Source organism: Canis aureus, chromosome X (genome assembly GCF_053574225.1).
Source record: "Canis aureus isolate CA01 chromosome X, VMU_Caureus_v.1.0, whole genome shotgun sequence".
Classification (NCBI taxonomy): Eukaryota; Metazoa; Chordata; class Mammalia; order Carnivora; family Canidae; genus Canis; species Canis aureus.
Window position 1 is genome coordinate 14,797,735 of NC_135649.1, and position 17,644 is coordinate 14,815,378.

Genomic DNA, 17,644 nt, shown 5'->3' on the forward strand with positions numbered 1-17,644 from the left:
TGCATTTGTGTGTGAGTGAATGCAGTACTTGCCCTTTTCTGAGAAACACCAGTGTTTTACACACCTTTTGTCTAACTGTAGCCTCTCATTCCTGGTCTCCACTTTAGGAAGGGGAAATAAGCTGTGGCTAGAAAATCTGAACCCATTTCAAAAATAATCAAGTAATAAATTTGCCTTTCCCCCACTACTCACTAGTGTGGGCAAACTGACTTGGTCCTCAGGGACAAGATTTCGAGAACAAATGTTTTGGGTAACAAGTGCCTGGCTATAAATCTGACCTTTAACAATTAGTGTGAGAGAACTCCAGCTGAAGGCCCTCTTTCCTGCGTGGGCTGTGAATGAGCAAAGCCAGGTTCCAGAAGGGCCTCTCCAAATCTCTGAGGTTCTCCACTACCCACTTTTGACACAGGATTTGCCCGTGTTCCTGAGGACATTTGATTTCCCTTTCACAGAGCCACGTGTAAACCACTGTATAAGAGACTTTGGAGTTCTTTGGGATCACTGCAACATAGTACCATCAAGACCTTAGTTAAAATACCCTCAGTCACAGTGGCAATAGGGGCATCTCTAGTGCTATCTAGCTCACAAATATCTCTCTTTGCTCCATGAGACAATAGAAGGTAGTGAAGACTGGCATGAATGATCCGCCTCGCCATCTCGGGTACCTGGTTCAGTAAAATATAGACCAAACTCAAGCTTTGAGGAGAAAATAGAGTATATTAATTTTCTAAAATTGTTTTGCTGAAAGTTGGTGTCTTAAGTTTGGTTCCCTCGAAGCCGATCCTGAGACAGAGATTCTCTGCAGAAGAATAAGAGTGAACAGAAGAGGCTAGGCTGTGGTCTCAGCTGGAGTCTAGTTTGAACCTGACCCCATGTATTCAGGTCCTTTTGCCCTGCTCTCTCTTCCCCCAACATACTCATCTAGAGTCCAGATGGTGTGAGGTGCCCTGTTTCATACCTCATTTAATACTACCCTGTGAAGCAGGCAGAGGAAATGCAATTGTCCCCATTTTGCAGATAAAACAATAAAGATCCAGACACTTAAATGACTCACCTAAGATCACAAAGCTAGTAAGCAACAGTCAGAAATAGAGCCCAGGTCTTTTTTTTTCTAATGTTTTAGTTATTTATTTTTAAAGTAGGCTCCACACCCAATGTGGGGCTCGAACTCATGACCTCAAGATCAAGAGTCACATGCTCTACTGACTGAGCCAGCCAGGCACCTCGACCCCAGGTCTTTGAATGGTTGTGCCCTTCCTGAGAAAAGTGTTATGAAAGTGCAATGACTTATGTTTAGCATTCTGCTTGTTAATACAGTCATTCTGCTTCCTCCTGGTGTGGGGGGGTGTCAGCGCATCTCTGTTTATTCAAGCCAAATCGTTGTTCCCTCCGAGTAATCTGTCTAGGTAGTGCTCTCCTCATGAAAGCCTCCACGTGGCCTGCTGTGCTTCCCTTGCCACGGGCCCCCAAGTCTGGAGCTGTTGGATCGTGGCTGGGATGCACCTGTGCTGTATCTTGCATTCCTTTTCCTCACTTGCATGGCCATGTCCTTTTCCATCTCCAGCATCTGGCAACATATTTGCCTCTCCAGCTTATTACCTTGGCTCCTAGTTGATTATTATTGAGAAATGTCATCAATTTATGCCATGCTTTGTGTAGAATTCTGATCCGGACTCTTGAGAACGGGTCCCAGGGCTGCCCATGCTTATATACTGAGGCTCCAACCTATTCCACCAGGATTTGCCAAAAGCAAACAAGCAAATAGTCAAACACATTTACAACCCACCTCCTTATGTTTGGATCAGCTTGCTTCCAGTTCAGTTGGAAGGTTAAAGTCTTAGAGAGCAGGGGGCTGGTGGTGAGCTGTGGAGGGTAGGTAATGAGCAAGTACTCAGTGCCTGCTGGAGAAGTTGTTGGCTGTGCCTTTTATTTTTTCTTTTACAGAGGAAGGAAAGTAGATCCCTCCCAGTGATTCAGAGCATCAAAGATGGCAGGGGACCTCTCTTGCCATTATTTTATAGGTGGCCAAAGGGAAGCAATTCCATTATAAATGTTGACTGAGCCCCTGGGAAACTTTCTAGGGACCTTGACTTACAAGACCTCAACGGGCTGTCTTTGTGGCCCATCACACCTAAGATAGGGCAGCTCCCTGGAATTTGATTCCTTAGGTAATTAATTGCTAGGCTTAGGCAGACACTGCACGGCCTCTGTTTCCATGTCACCACTACCCTTGCACTTGGTTCTCCTTCTGCCCAGGGGTATATACCAGTGACATGCTGGCCAGAGCACAAACTGAGACTCTCACCTTAAATTTGTCCATTCTGTGTATGAAGTGGCCAAGCTGACTGGGGACAGACCCTGTGGTGAAGCTGGGTATGTGAGAGAAGGCTCCCACACCTCTGTGTAGATGCCAGGGCACCTGCTAGGTTGGCACTATGCCCTTTCCAGCAGGAGAGAAGAAGCCTGGTCTCGGCAAAACACCATTTGTAAAGCAACCATTTGGGCTTGGGTGACCTCTCTGGGGCATTTGGCTAAGGAGAGATTTTAGAGGCCTCCTAAATAATGCATATACCGAATGCTAAGTAATGTGTGGACCTCTAAATGGCAGCATTCACACATTTAGGGTTATGTACAGCCGACTGTATTTAGATTCATGCCAAGCCCAGGGGGCACAGCTACTTATAATTTTCTCTCCAAAACATGGGAAAATTAGAGGTTTGTTACATTTTAATTCAATGAGGAAAAATACTACCATCTCCTCCGCAGCTAAGTATGTAGAGGTGCCGATTCAATCTTTGTGTTCTTCTCTGGAAGTACAGTTCCTCAGTCTGGTTTTGGGGACTCCCCCTTCAACTCTTTGTTGTTGCTGCTGTGTTTAATTTCAAAAAGGAAAAAGATAAAGAGTTGTCTGGAGTAATTTTCTCTCAAGAGGCAATGCTGACAGATCTTAATTGAATAATCCCTGTCTAATGGTGTTTTCTTTACCAGATTTGCTTATAAAATCACCACTAGCCCTCAATTTGCCTAGCTCAGAAGGTTTTCAGGTTGGCTATGTCGGGCATGGTGTCCAGCATTGTGTGTCAGATGTTGGATTTAGGATCAGAGACCTGGTTCTGTTCCTAATTCTGGCATGTATTTTCCGGGCAGCCTTAACCAAATAACTCCTGGAGCCTCAGCTCCCCTCACTGTAATGATCAGGATAACACTTGCCTTGTTTATTTTACATAATTGTTAGGAAGATCAAAATTAAATCAAAATGAGGAACTAAAGGGGAAAATAGTTCTTAAACTGAAATGCTAATAAACACATCGAATTGATTACTATTCTATTGGTCACATGTGACATTAGGTTTGGGTCTCTGCCGTATCATTATGATAACAGTGTTTTTCATTCACTGCCTCAGAACATCTTGATAGCATTCAATAGAAATGTTGCTGATTATTGACAAATTTCAATTACAATAATTACCTCAGAGCAAAGAGAGCACAGAATTATGTTGAAATGTTGATTTTAACCTTTTCCAGTGTGTATTGACACATGGATATAAAATATGGAGGAAAAAGCCAAGTATTTTCCCATCCAACAAAAATGTACTCTCTCACGATACCGAAGGAGGGGAAGTTTCCAATTCTGCAGACCCAACGTACTGCCTAGGACATGTGGGACTCTGGCAGTAGGGATGGTGAAAGCACCGAAACCCACAGCTACTGGATTTATGATTGGGATGGATAAGTCTCAAATCTGGAAAAAGAGGAAGTGAGATGGTGAGTGTTAGGAGGGACAATGTCCTGCAACATTTGAGTAGGTCTGCCTCTTGATCTTCTTGCTGCTAAAACATCTACGGGCTTTTCCACATCAGGCATTCTGGCAAGACACTTGTGAAGATTCATAAAATCAATCACATGGGAAGAATGCCTGTGACCTCTTCAGCATTCAGTAAGCAGTAGCTGCTGTCATCACTGATATTTTGTTATTATTATTACTATTTATCATTATCATCATCACAACATGAGAGAGGTTGAAGCTTATATAATCAACACTTTGGGACACTCACCCAATCCAGAGTTTGCTTTTCAGGGCTATACTCCTATTGACTATGAGAGGAGTCCCTCATCCCCCAGCTGTCTCATTTCACAGAGGAGAAATTGGGACCCAGATAGGAACCAATGTGCTCTGGGTCCCACAGCAAAAGAGAGGTAGAGATAGGACCAGAACTTGGAGTTCTTTGCTTCGTGTAACTTTGCACATATCATTGGCTGTCTGCTCTGGCTCTTACATCACCATTGGAGACATGGGGATTTTGCAGCCTCATGGATTGAGTCTTAAAATCAGAAAATTCTCTGAATCCTGTGTTTCTCTTCACCACATATTCCTCTGATTGCTCTGGGCATTTCCACTCCAGAGGGTGCCTGGCTCATAGAGGCTGCTCAATAAAAAATGTAGAAGGAAGGGGTGATTTCTGATTTTCCATTCCCCACAGCTGAAGTAACTGAGCTCAGTCTCCTGTTTAATTAGCCTTTTTGGTGGCAATGACTTGTGACCCCAGATTCCTGGTGGTATGCCTTGAAGAGGTTGATCTTCCCTCTCTTAGTTCTGATTACGCTCCCAAGTGCAGACCTTGATATCTTAGTTTGGGGATGAGTTTACCTTATGGGCCTGAAGGAAAGCTGTCTTTAATGAGGTGGTATCACTTGTGCTGCTCTCTCATCTTGTGACCTCTGCCGCCTAATGCCTGACTCCCATACGTTGTCTGAAGATATGGCTCGATACAAATTGTGACTGATAGAGATTTGGTTGGGCTTTACCTCCAAACCAGAAATGGCTTACTTTTGCAGTCTCTAGGAATTTTGTGTTAGAAAATGTTTGCACTAGGCTGGTTTTATTTGCATGGTGCACAGTAGAATGGAAATGAGATAAGTGCTGACACTGCAGTATAGACCCACTTTGTTGAAGCCAGTGCCAACCTTGGACAGCTGATGCTAAAGATGGCAGCACTGCAGTTTGCCTGGGCTGTGTCTTGATAGAGCCATGTGTCTAGGTTTCTTCTCACATATGCTTTGTGCCTGACTTGGAACTTCAATTGCAAGGGGTGGCTGCCACTGTCCTAGAGAATACAAATGTTTTCTGGGGCAGGCTTTTCCATCCTTTCTCCTAGCCTCAAAGCCTGTGATTTAGGGCAGTGGTTTTCAAGGTCAGTTTGAGGGAGGGGAAGCAGAGGAGGAAAGCCAGCAGGGCTCTCTCTGTACCCCCTCCTAAAACCAGTTCATGTATTGGGTTTCATGCAAGAGTTCATTTGAAACAAAGTTCTACTATTGAAGGAAATTTGAAAAACACTGATATGGTATACTAACTTCAGGCCTAAGTATCAGATGACCTGTGTTCTGAAACCAGCCCCATTCATCTCATCTCACAAAATGAGAGCTGAAGCTAACCACCAATTGATTTTACATGGCTTGACTTTTTTTTTATTATTATTATTTTTTAATTTATTTATGATAGTCACAGAGAGAGAGAGAGGGAGGCAAAGACATAGGTAGAGGGAGAAGCAGGCTCCACGCACCGGGAGCCTGATGTGGGATTCGATCCCGGGTCTCCAGGATCATGCCCTGGGCCAAAGGCAGGCGCCAAACCGCTGCGCCACCCAGGGATCCCCATGGCTTGACTTTTCTGAGCCACAAAATGATACCATGCTTTTGTTGATGTAACACTTTACTTAGTGAGGGGCTTAAGGTTTTACTGGTTGTCTATGAAGAATTTGGAACTCCTTTGAGGGTGAAGGAGAAAGAAGGAGAGTTAGTTTTTTAGAAAGTCATGTGATTCCAACATGAAAGCCATTTGATTCCAAACTTCTCCTCTTAAAAGGATTATTGTATAGAGTAACACTGCACACCAACTAGACTTAACAAGCATATATACAAAACACTTTGCCCAACAACAGAATTCATACTTTTTCTCAAGTACACATGAAACATTCTCCAGATAGACCATACATTAGGTCTCAAAACAAGTCGTAACCATTTTGTAAAGATTGGAATAACCAGAAGTATCTTCTCTGACCACAGTAGAGTAAAAATAAAAACCAATAATAGAAGGAAAGCTTGAAAATCCACAAATATGTATATATTAAGCAAACCACTCTTTTTAAAAAAAATCCATTATAGTTAACATTCAGTGTTATATTAGTTTCAGGCATACAATATAGTGAGTCAACATTTCTATACATTACTCAATGCTTATCAAGGTAAGTATACTCTTTAATTCCCATCGCCTATTTCACCCATCCTCCCACCTCCCCTCTGGTAACCATCAGTTCTCAATAATTAAGAGGGTTTTTTTTTGTCTTTTTTTGTTGATATTCATTTGTTTTATTTCTGAAATTCCACATATGAGTGAAATCATATGATATATGTCTTTCTTTGACTGACTTATTTCACTTACCATCATACTCTCTAGACCCATCCAACTTGTTGCAAATGGCAAGATTTCATCCTTTTAATGGCTGAGTAGTATTCCATTGTATGCATATGTACCACATCTTGTGTATCCATTCATCTCTTGATGGGTACTTGGACTGCTTCCATAATTTTGCTATTGTAAATAATACTATAGTAAACACAGGGGAGCATATATCTTTTTGAATTAGTGTTTTTTATTCTTTGGGTAAACACCCAGTAGTGGAATTATTAGATCATACAGTAAGTTATATTTTTAATTTTTCTTTAAAGGCTTATTTATTTGAGAGAGAGTAGGGGGAGGGGAAGAGGGAAAGAATCTCAAGCAGACTCCCTGCTGAGCACAGAGCTTACACGGGGCTCCATCTCATGACTCCTGAGGTCATGACCCGAGCTGAAACCAAGAGTTGAATGCTTAACTAACTGAGCCACCTAGGCACCCCATATTTTAAAATTTTTAAGGAACCTCCATACTGTTTTCCATGGTGGCTGTACCAGTTTGCATTCTGACCAGCAGTGCACAAGGGTTCCTTTTTCTCCTCATTGTTCCAAACACTTGTTTCTTGTAGCTTTGGTTTTAGTCATTTTGACAGATGTGAGGTGATATCTCATTGTGGTTTTCATTTGCATTTTTCTGATGATGATTGATGTTGAGCATCTTTTCATGGGTCTGTTGGCCATCTGTATGCCTTTTTTGAATAAATATCTATTCATGTCTTCTGCCCATTTTTAATTGGATTATTTGTTTTTTGGACATTGAGTTGTATTAGTTCTTTATGTGTTTTGGATACTAACCCTTTATCAGAATGTTATTTGCAAATTTCTTCCCCCATTCAGTAGGTCGTCTTTTAGTTTTGTTGATTATTTCCTTTGCTGTGCAGAGAAAGCAACCCATTCTTAACAACCAATGGTCAAATAAGAAATCACAAGGGAAATTAGAAAATACTTAGTAATTAAAATGGAAACACAAGAGGTGCCTGGGTGGCTCAGTGGTTGAGCATCTACCTTTGGCTCAGGTCATGATCCTGGGGTCGTGGGGATCGAGTTTGCATCAGGCTCCCGATGGGACACCTGCTTCTCCCTCTGCCTATGTCTCTGCCTCTGTCTGTGTGACTCTCATGAATAAATAAATAAAATCTTTTAAAAATTGGAAACACAAAATATTAAAACTTACAGGATGCAGCAAAGGCATTGTTTAAAGGGAGATTTATAAATGTAAATGCCTGCATTTAAAAAGAAGAAAGACCTTAAATTAGTAAGCCAACTTCACACCTTGAAGAAATAGAGGAAGAAGAATAAACTAAATCCAAAGCTAGCAGAAGGAAGGAAATAAAAGGATTAGGGTGGAGATTTACAAAATACAGAATAGAAAAACAATAGAATGAATGAAACCAGAAGTTACTTGTTTTAAAACAACCATTGAAAACAAAACTGACATGGGATGCCTGGATGGCTAAGCAGTTGGGCTCTGCTTTCAGCTCAGGGCCTGATCCTGGAGTTTAGGGATCGAGTCCCACATTGGGCTCCCTGAGGGGAGCCTGCCTCTCCCTCTGCCTCCCACTCTGTGTGTGTGTGTGTCTCATGAATGAATAAATAAAATCTTTAAAAAAAACAAAACTGACAAAACTTTTGCTAGCATGGCAAATAAGAGAGAAGATGAATCAAAATAAAAGAAGAAGAGAGAATCAAAATAAAAAATGAAAATGGAGACGTTATTCTTGACCTTACAGGAATAAAAAGAATTAAAAGAGGACCTTACAGAATAAAAAGTACTATGAACAACTGCAACAAATTAGGTAACCTAGATGAAACAGACCAATTCCTAGAAATATACAACTGGTCAAGACTAACTAATGAAGAGATATAAAATCTGAATAGGCCTACAACTAGTAAGGAGACTGAATCACCAATTAAAAACTTCTCAACGGGGGATCCCTGGGTGGCGCAGCGGTTTGGCGCCTGCCTTTGGCCCAGGGCATGATCCTGGAGACCCGGAATCGAATCCCACGTCGGGCTCCCGGTGCATGGAGCCTGCTTCTCCCTCTGCCTGTGTCTCTACCTCTCTCTCTCTCTCTCTGTGTGACTATCATAAATTTAAAAAAAAAATCTTAAAAAAAAATAAAATAAATAAAATAAAAACTTCTCAACAAAGAAAAGTACAGGGCCAGATGGCTCCACTGGTGCATTCTACCAAACATTTTAAGGAGAATTATCAATATTTCACAAAGTCTTTCATAAAATAGGAAAAAAATACTTCCTAATTCATTTGATAAGGCCAGCATTACCCTGATACCAAAGACAGATGAAGACATCATAAGAAAAGAAATTACAGACTTGTATCCCTTATGAATACAGATGCAGAAATCCTTAATAAAATACCAGCAAACCATACCCAACAGCATATGAAAAAGATTACACATCATGACCAACCTGGGTCTATCCCAGTAATGTAAAGGTGGCTTAACATAAGAATATCAATCAATGCATCATATTCATAGAATTAAGGAGGAAGAAATCACATGATTATCCGAACAAATACAGAAAAGGCATCTTATAAAATCCAACACCCTTTCATGATAAAAACTCTCAGAAAAACTTAGGAATATAAGGGAACCTCCTCGACATGATAGAGGGCATTTCTGAAAAACTCAAGGCTGACATCACACTCAATGGTGAAAAACTGAAAGCTTTCCCCCTCAGTTCAGGAACAAGACAAAGATGCTTACTCTCACTACTGCTATTCCACATTGTACTGGAAGTTCTAGCCAGAGCAATGAGGTAAGAAAAAAAATCAGGGGGGAGGAGCAAGATGGCGGAAGAGTAGGGTCTCCAAATCACCTGTCTCCACCAAATTCCCTAGAAAACCTTCCAATCATCCTGAAAATCTATGAATTCGGCCTGAGAATTAAAGAGAGACCAGCTGGAATGCAACAGTGAGGAGAGTTCGCGCTTCTATCAAGGTAGGAAGACGGGGAAAAAGAAGTAAAGAAACAAAGGCCTCCAAGGGGGAGGGGCCCGCGAGGAGCCGGGCTGAGGCCGGGGCGAGTGTCCCCAGGACAGGAGAGCCCCGTCCCGGAGACGCAGGAGCTGCACCGACCTTCCCGGGGGAAAGGGGCTCGCAGGGAGTTGGAGCAGGACCCAGGAGGGCGGGGATGCCCTCGGGTTCCCCGGGACACTAACAGACACCTGCGCGCCCAGGAGAGTGCGCCGAGCTCCCTAAGGGCTGCAGCGCGCGGCGGGACCCGGAGCAGCTCGGAGGGGCTCGGGCGGAGGCTCCGCGGAGGGGGCTGCAGGGCGGGAGCAGCTCGGGGGGGCTCGGGCGGAGGAAGATGCTCCGTGCGGAGGGGGCTGCGCGGTTCCAGGAGCAGCTCGGAGGGGCTCGGGCGGCGGCTCCGCGGAGGGGGTTGCGCGGCCCGGGAGCGCGAATCCAACAGCGCAGGCTCCGGAGCACAGGGCGCCGGGACACAGCCCAGGATCCCGCCTCCCCCGGGACAGGCAGAGGCCGGGAGGGCCCAGGACAGCAAGGACGCTCCTGCCCCAGCTGAGCAGATCAGCGGCCCCGCCCCGGAGCCTCCAGGCCCTGCAGACGGAGTTCCTGCCGGAGCTGAATCCAGGTTTCCAGAGCTGGCCCCGCCACTGGGGCTGTTCCTCCTGCGGCCTCACGGGGTAAACAACCCCCACCGAGCCCTGCACCAGGCAGGGGCACAGCAGCTCCCCCAACTGCTCACACCTGAAAATCAGCACAACAGGCCCCTCCCCCAGAACACCAGCTAGACGGACAAGTTCCAGGAGAAGCCAAGGGACTTAAAGTACACAGAATCAGAAGATACTCCCCGGTGGTTCTTTTTTTTTTGTTTGTTTTTGTTTTGTTTTGTTTTGCTTTTTGATTTGTTTCCTTCCCCCACCCCCTTTTTTTCTCCTTTCTTTTTCTTTCTCTTTTTCTTCTTTTTTTTTTCCTTTTTTTCTTCCCTTTTTTTTCTCTTTCTCTTTTCTTTCCTTCTTTCTCTCCTCTCTTTTTCTCTTTTTCCCAATACAACTTGCTTTTGGCCACTCTGCACTGAGCAAAATGACTAGAAGGAAAACCTCACCTCAAAAGAAAGAATCAGAAACAGTCCTCTCTCCCACAGAGTTACAAAATCTGGATTACAATTCAATGTCAGAAAGCCAATTCAGAAGCACTATTATACAGCTACTTGTGGCTCTAGAAAAAAGTATAAAGGACTCAAGAGACTTCATGACAGCAGAATTTAGAGCTAATCAGGCAGAAATTAAAAATCAATTGAATGAGATGCAATCCAAACTAGAAGTCCTAACGACGAGGGTTAACGAGGTGGAAGAACGAGTGAGTGACCTAGAAGACAAGTTGATAGCAAAGAGGGAAACTGAGGAAAAAAGAGACAAACAATTAAAAGACCATGAAGATAGATTAAGGGAAATAAACGACAGCCTGAGGAAGAAAAACCTACGTTTAATTGGGGTTCCCGAGGGCGCCGAAAGGGACAGAGGGCCAGAATATGTATTTGAACAAATTCTAGCTGAAAACTTTCCTAATCTGGGAAGGGAAACAGGCATTCAGATCCAGGAAATAGAGAGATCCCCCCCTAAAATCAATAAAAACCGTTCAACACCTCGACATTTAATTGTGAAGCTTGCAAATTCCAAAGATAAGGAGAAGATCCTTAAAGCTGCAAGAGACAAGAAATCCCTGACTTTTATGGGGAGGAGTATTAGGGTAACAGCAGACCTCTCCACAGAGACCTGGCAGGCCAGAAAGGGCTGGCAGGATATATTCAGGGTCCTAAAGGAGAAGAACATGCAACCAAGAATACTTTATCCGGCAAGGCTCTCATTCAAAATGGAAGGAGAGATAAAGAGCTTCCAAGACAGGCAGCAACTAAAAGAATATGTGACCTCCAAACCAGCTCTACAAGAAATTTTAAGGGGGACTCTTAAAATTCCCCTTTAAGAAGAAGTTCAGTGGAACAGTCCACAAAAACAAGGACTGAATAGATATCATGATGACACTAAACTCATATCTCTCAATAGTAACTCTGAATGTGAACGGGCTTAATGACCCCATCAAAAGGCGCAGGGTTTCAGACTGGATAAAAAAGCAGGACCCATCTATTTGCTGTCTACAAGAGACTCATTTTAGACAGAAGGACACCTACAGCCTGAAAATAAAAGGTTGGAGAACCATTTACCATTCGAATGGTCCTCAAAAGAAAGCAGGGGTAGCCATCCTTATATCAGATAAACTAAAATTTACCCCAAAGACTGTAGTGAGAGATGAAGAGGGACACTATATCATACTTAAAGGATCTATTCAACAAGAGGACTTAACAATCCTCAATATATATGCCCCGAATGTGGGAGCTGCCAAATATATCAATCAATTATTAACCAAAGTGAAGAAATACTTAGATAATAATACACTTATACTTGGTGACTTCAATCTAGCTCTTTCTATACTCGATAGGTCTTCTAAGCACAACATCTCCAAAGAAACGAGAGCTTTAAATGATACACTGGACCAGATGGATTTCACAGATATCTACAGAACTTTACATCCAAACTCAACTGAATACACATTCTTCTCAAGCGCACATGGAACTTTCTCCAGAATAGACCACATATTGGGTCACAAATCGGGTCTGAACCGATACCAAAAGATTGGGATTGTCCCCTGCATTTTCTCAGACCATAATGCCTTGAAATTAGAACTAAATCACAACAAGAAGTTTGGAAGGACCTCAAACACGTGGAGGTTAAGGACCATCCTGCTAAAAGATAAAAGGGTCAACCAGGAAATTAAGGAAGAATTAAAAAGATTCATGGAAACTAATGAGAATGAAGATACAACCGTTCAAAATCTTTGGGATGCAGCAAAAGCAGTCCTAAGGGGGAAATACATCGCAATACAAGCATCCATTCAAAAACTGGAAAGAACTCAAATACAAAAGCTAACCTTACACATAAAGGAGCTAGAGAAAAAACAGCAAATAGATCCTACACCCAAGAGAAGAAGGGAGTTAATAAAGATTCGAGCAGAACTCAACGAAATCGAGACCAGAAGAACTGTGGAACAGATCAACAAAACCAGGAGTTGGTTCTTTGAAAGAATTAACAAGATAGATAAACCATTAGCCAGCCTTATTAAAAAGAAGAGAGAGAAGACTCAAATTAATAAAATCATGAATGAGAAAGGAGAGATCACTACCAACACAAAGGAAATACAAACGATTTTAAAAACATATTATGAACAGCTATACGCCAATAAATTAGGCAATCTAGAAGAAATGGACGCATTCCTGGAAAGCCACAAACTACCAAAACTGGAACAGGAAGAAATAGAAAACCTGAACAGGCCAATAACCAGGGAGGAAATTGAAGCAGTCATCGAAAACCTCCCAAGACACAAGAGTCCAGGGCCAGATGGCTTCCCAGGGGAATTTTATCAAACGTTTAAAGAAGAGACCATACCTATTCTCCTAAAGCTGTTTGGAAAGATAGAAAGAGATGGAGTACTTCCAAATTCGTTCTATGAGGCCAGCATCACCTTAATTCCAAAACCAGACAAAGACCCCACCAAAAGGGAGCATTACAGACCAATATCCCTGATGAACATGGACGCAAAAATTCTCAACAAGATACTGGCCAAAGGATCCAACAGTACATTAAAAAAATTATTCACCATGACCAAGTAGGATTTATCCCTGGGACACAAGGCTGGTTCAACACTCATAAAACAATCAATGTGATTCATCATATCAGCAAGAGAAAAACCAAGAACCATATGATCCTCTCATTGGATGCCGAGAAAGCATTTGACAAAATACAGCATCCATTCCTGATCAAAACTCTTCAGAGTGTAGGGATAGAGGGAACATTCCTCGACATCTTAAAAGCCATCTATGAAAAGCCCACAGCAAATATCATTCTCAATGGGGAAGCACTGGGAGCCTTTCCCCTAAGATCAGGAACAAGACAGGGATGTCCACTCTCACCACTGCTGTTCAACGTAGTACTGGAAGTCCTATCCTCAGCAATCAGACAACAAAAAGACATTAAAGGCATTCAAATTGGCAAAGAAGAAGTCAAACTCTCCCTCTTCGCCGATGACATGATACTCTACATAGAAAACCCAAAAGTCTCCACCCCAAGATTGCTGGAACTCATACAGCAATTCGGTAGCGTGGCAGGATACAAAATCAATGCCCAGAAGTCAGTGGCATTTCTATACACTAACAATGAGACTGAAGAAAGAGAAATTAAGGAGTCAATCCCATTTACAATTGCACCCAAAAGCATAAGATACCTAGGAATAAACCTAACCAAAGATGTAAAGGATCTATACCCTCAAAACTATAGAACACTTCTGAAAGAAATTGAGGAAGACACAAAGAGATGGAAAAATATTCCATGCTCATGGATTGGCAGAATTAATATTGTGAAAATGTCAATGTTACCCAGGGCAATATACACGTTTAATGCAATCCCTATCAAAATACCATGGACTTTCTTCAGAGAGTTAGAACAAATAATTTTAAGATTTGTGTGGAATCAGAAAAGACCCCGAATAGCCAGGGGAATTTAAAAAAGAAAACCATATCTGGGGGCATCACAATGCCAGATTTCAGGTTGTACTACAAAGCTGTGGTCATCAAGACAGTGTGGTACTGGCACAAAAACAGACACATAGATCAGTGGAACAGAATAGAGAATCCAGAAGTGGACCCTGAACTTTATGGGCAACTAATATTCGATAAAGGAGGAAAGACTCTCCATTGGAAGAAAGACAGTCTCTTCAATAAATGGTGCTGGGAAAATTGGACATCCACATGCAGAAGAATGAAACTAGACCACTCTCTTTCACCATACACAAAGATAAACTCAAAATGGATGAAAGATCTAAATGTGAGACAAGATTCCATCAAAATCCTAGAGAAGAACACAGGCAACACCCTTTTTGAACTCGGCCATAGTAACTTCTTGCAAGATACATCCACGAAGGCAAAAGAAACAAAAGCAACAATGAACTATTGGGACTTCATCAAGATAAGAAGCTTTTGCACAGCAAAGGATACAGTCAACAAAACTCAAAGACAACCTACAGAATGGGAGAAGATATTTGCAAATGACATATCAGATAAAGGGCTAGTTTCCAAGATCTATAAAGAACTTATCAAACTCAACACCAAAGAAACAAACAATCCAATTATGAAATGGGCAAAAGACATGAACAGAAATCTCACAGAGGAAGACATAGACATGGCCAACATGCACATGAGAAAATGCTCCGCATCACTTGCCATCAGGGAAATACAAATAAAAACCACAATGAGATACCACCTCACACCAGTGAGAATGGGGAAAATTAACAAGACAGGAAACAACCAATGTTGGAGAGGATGCGGAGAAAAGGGAACCCTCATACACTGTTGGTGGGAATGTGAACTGGTGCAGCCACTCTGGAAAACTGTGTGGAGGTTCCTCAAACAGTTAAAAATAGACCTGCCCTACGACCCAGCAATTGCACTGTTCGGGATTTACCCCAAAGAGACAAATGCAATGAAACGCCGGGACACCTGCACCCCGATGTTTATAGCAGCAATGGCCACGATTGCCAAACTGTGGAAGGAGCCTCGGTGTCCAACGAAAGATGAATGGATAAAGAAGATGTGGTTTATGTATACAATGGAATATTACTCAGCTATTAGAAATGACAAATACCCACCCTTTGCTTCAACGTGGATGGAACTGGAGGGTATTATGCTGAGTGAAGTAAGCCAGTCGGAGAAGGACAAACATTATATGTTCTCATTCATTTGGGGAATATAAATAATAGTGAAAGGGAATGTAAGGGAAGGGGGAAGAAATGTGTGGGAAATATCAGAAAGGGAGACAGAACGTAAAGACTGCTAACTCTGGGAAACGAACTAGGGGTGGTAGAAGGGGAGGAGGGCGGGGGGTGGGAGTGAATGGGTGACGGGCACTGGGGGTTATTCTGTATGTTAGTAAATTGAACACCAATAAAAAATTAATTTAAAAAATAAATAAATAAATAAATAAATAAAGTTTCTCAGGTAGACTTTATGCATCTACCTAACCTTTGGCTAGAGTTCGCAGACCTTTAATGAAGTGACTTGAAGTCTTGTTCAAATTTAAAAATCTATGTTTCTAAGTCAAAGAGATAAAGGAAAAATAAAAGTGAATAACATCCAAAAAAAGAAAAAGAAAAAAAATCAAAGGCATCTGAATTGGAAAGGAAAAAATGAAACTATTTCTTCACAGAAATACATACCATATGTAGGTAATCCCAAATTATCCATGAGAAAGCTACTAGAGCTAATAAACTCATTGGGGAAAGTTGCAGGGTACCAGATCGACCTACAAAATCAGTTGTGTTTCTATATACCAACAATGAACAGTCTATAAAGCAAAGTAAGACAAGAATTCCATTTATAGTAATATCTGAAAGAATAAAATATTCAGGAATAAATTTAAACAAGGAAGTGAAGACATATACACTGAAAACTATAAAATATTGCCAAGAGAAATTAAGTAAGACCTAAGTATAAATCAAAAATCATCTTATGTTCATGGATACAAAGACTTAATATTGTGAAGATGTCAATACTACTTAAAGTGATCTACAGAGTCAGTGTAATTTGTATCAAAATCCAAAAGCTTTTTTTTTTGCAGAAATGGAAAAGCCAATCCTCCAATTCATATAGAATGACAAAGGGCCTCAATATAGACAAAACTATTGTGAAAATGTAGAACAAAGTTTGAGGACTCATGTTTATTGATTTCAAAACTTACCACAAAGCTACAGTAACTTAAAACAGTGTGGTATTGGCATATAGACCAATGGATAAGAATTGAGAGTCCAGAAATAAATGCATACATGTATGTCCAGTTGATTTTTTTTGAAAAGCTGATTTTTTAAAATTCATTTTAGAAACATACTGTAATGCATACACTATTTGCATAAAATTCTCTACAGAGTTTAGAACACCATCCCATAATCAGACACATTTGTGTTTCTGCACAAAATGTATGAATAGTCACTAAATAGGATAAAAATAAAAGGCTACAATACAAACAACCTTACAGAAAAAACAAACAAACAAACAACCTCACAGAGGTTCAAGTCAGGTTTGGCTGCTAAATAAGATACATAAATTTGAAAACCAAAATTTTCAGAGCTTTTTGGAGCTCAGATTTCAATAGAGGTAAAAATAAGTGATTATAGACTACCCATTGGAGTCCTTTTTCTCCATGGAGATGTGATAACTTTATTAGAATGATGACAGGTGCTCTGGCAATGGTACCAAAGGAAAATATAATACCATGGAATTTAAGAAAAACATGCTAACTTATGTGAGACCAGAGATCCTTAACATGCTAAATCTGTAAACAGTTGCATAGACTGTAGGTACTCTAAAAAAGTGCTGCTCAGCACTGTAACTCTCAAGAAAACAGATTTTCTTCGTGGAGAACCTACTCCCATACTCCCTTTGACCTGAAAGTGATGGCCACAGATAAAAAACAGGACACAATACCAAGATCTACAGCTTTTTCTGTACATAACAATATATTCCTCTCCCGGTCACCTACAATCTACTTATTAATACACAACTGGAGACAACTTGTAAATTCTGGCAATATGTCAACATAACCCTTTTGGATTTTGAAATATCTATGACATTTGTACAAAGCCATCTTTTTTTTAATTTATTTTTTATTGGTGTTCAATTTACTAACATACAGAATAACCCCCAGTGCCCGTCACCCATTCACTCCCACCCCCCGCCCTCCTCCCCTTCTACCACCCCTAGTTCGTTTCCCAGAGTTGGCAGTCTTTACGTTCTGTCTCCCTTTCTGATATTTCCCACACATTTCTTCTCCCTTCCCTTATATTCCCTTTCACTATTATTTATATTCCCCAAATGAATGAGAACATATAATGTTTGTCCTTCTCCAATTGACTTACTTCACTCAGCATAATACCCTCCAGTTCCATCCACGTTGAAGCAAATGGTGGGTATTTGTCATTTCTAATAGCTGAGTAATATTCCATTGTATACATAAACCACATCTTCTTTATCCATTCATCTTTCGTTGGACACCGAGGCTCCTTCCACAGTTTGGCTATCGTGGTACAAAGCCATCTTAATCGTGGACAA

At 41.4% G+C, this 17,644-nt stretch overlaps 1 protein-coding gene across 3 annotated transcripts in view; it reads left to right on the plus strand.

The window, feature by feature from the left end:
* Window positions 1–17,644, plus strand: part of FGF13 (fibroblast growth factor 13) — a 502,053-nt gene that overhangs the window by 265,753 nt on the left and 218,656 nt on the right. The gene's annotated exons all lie outside the window — the stretch shown is intronic.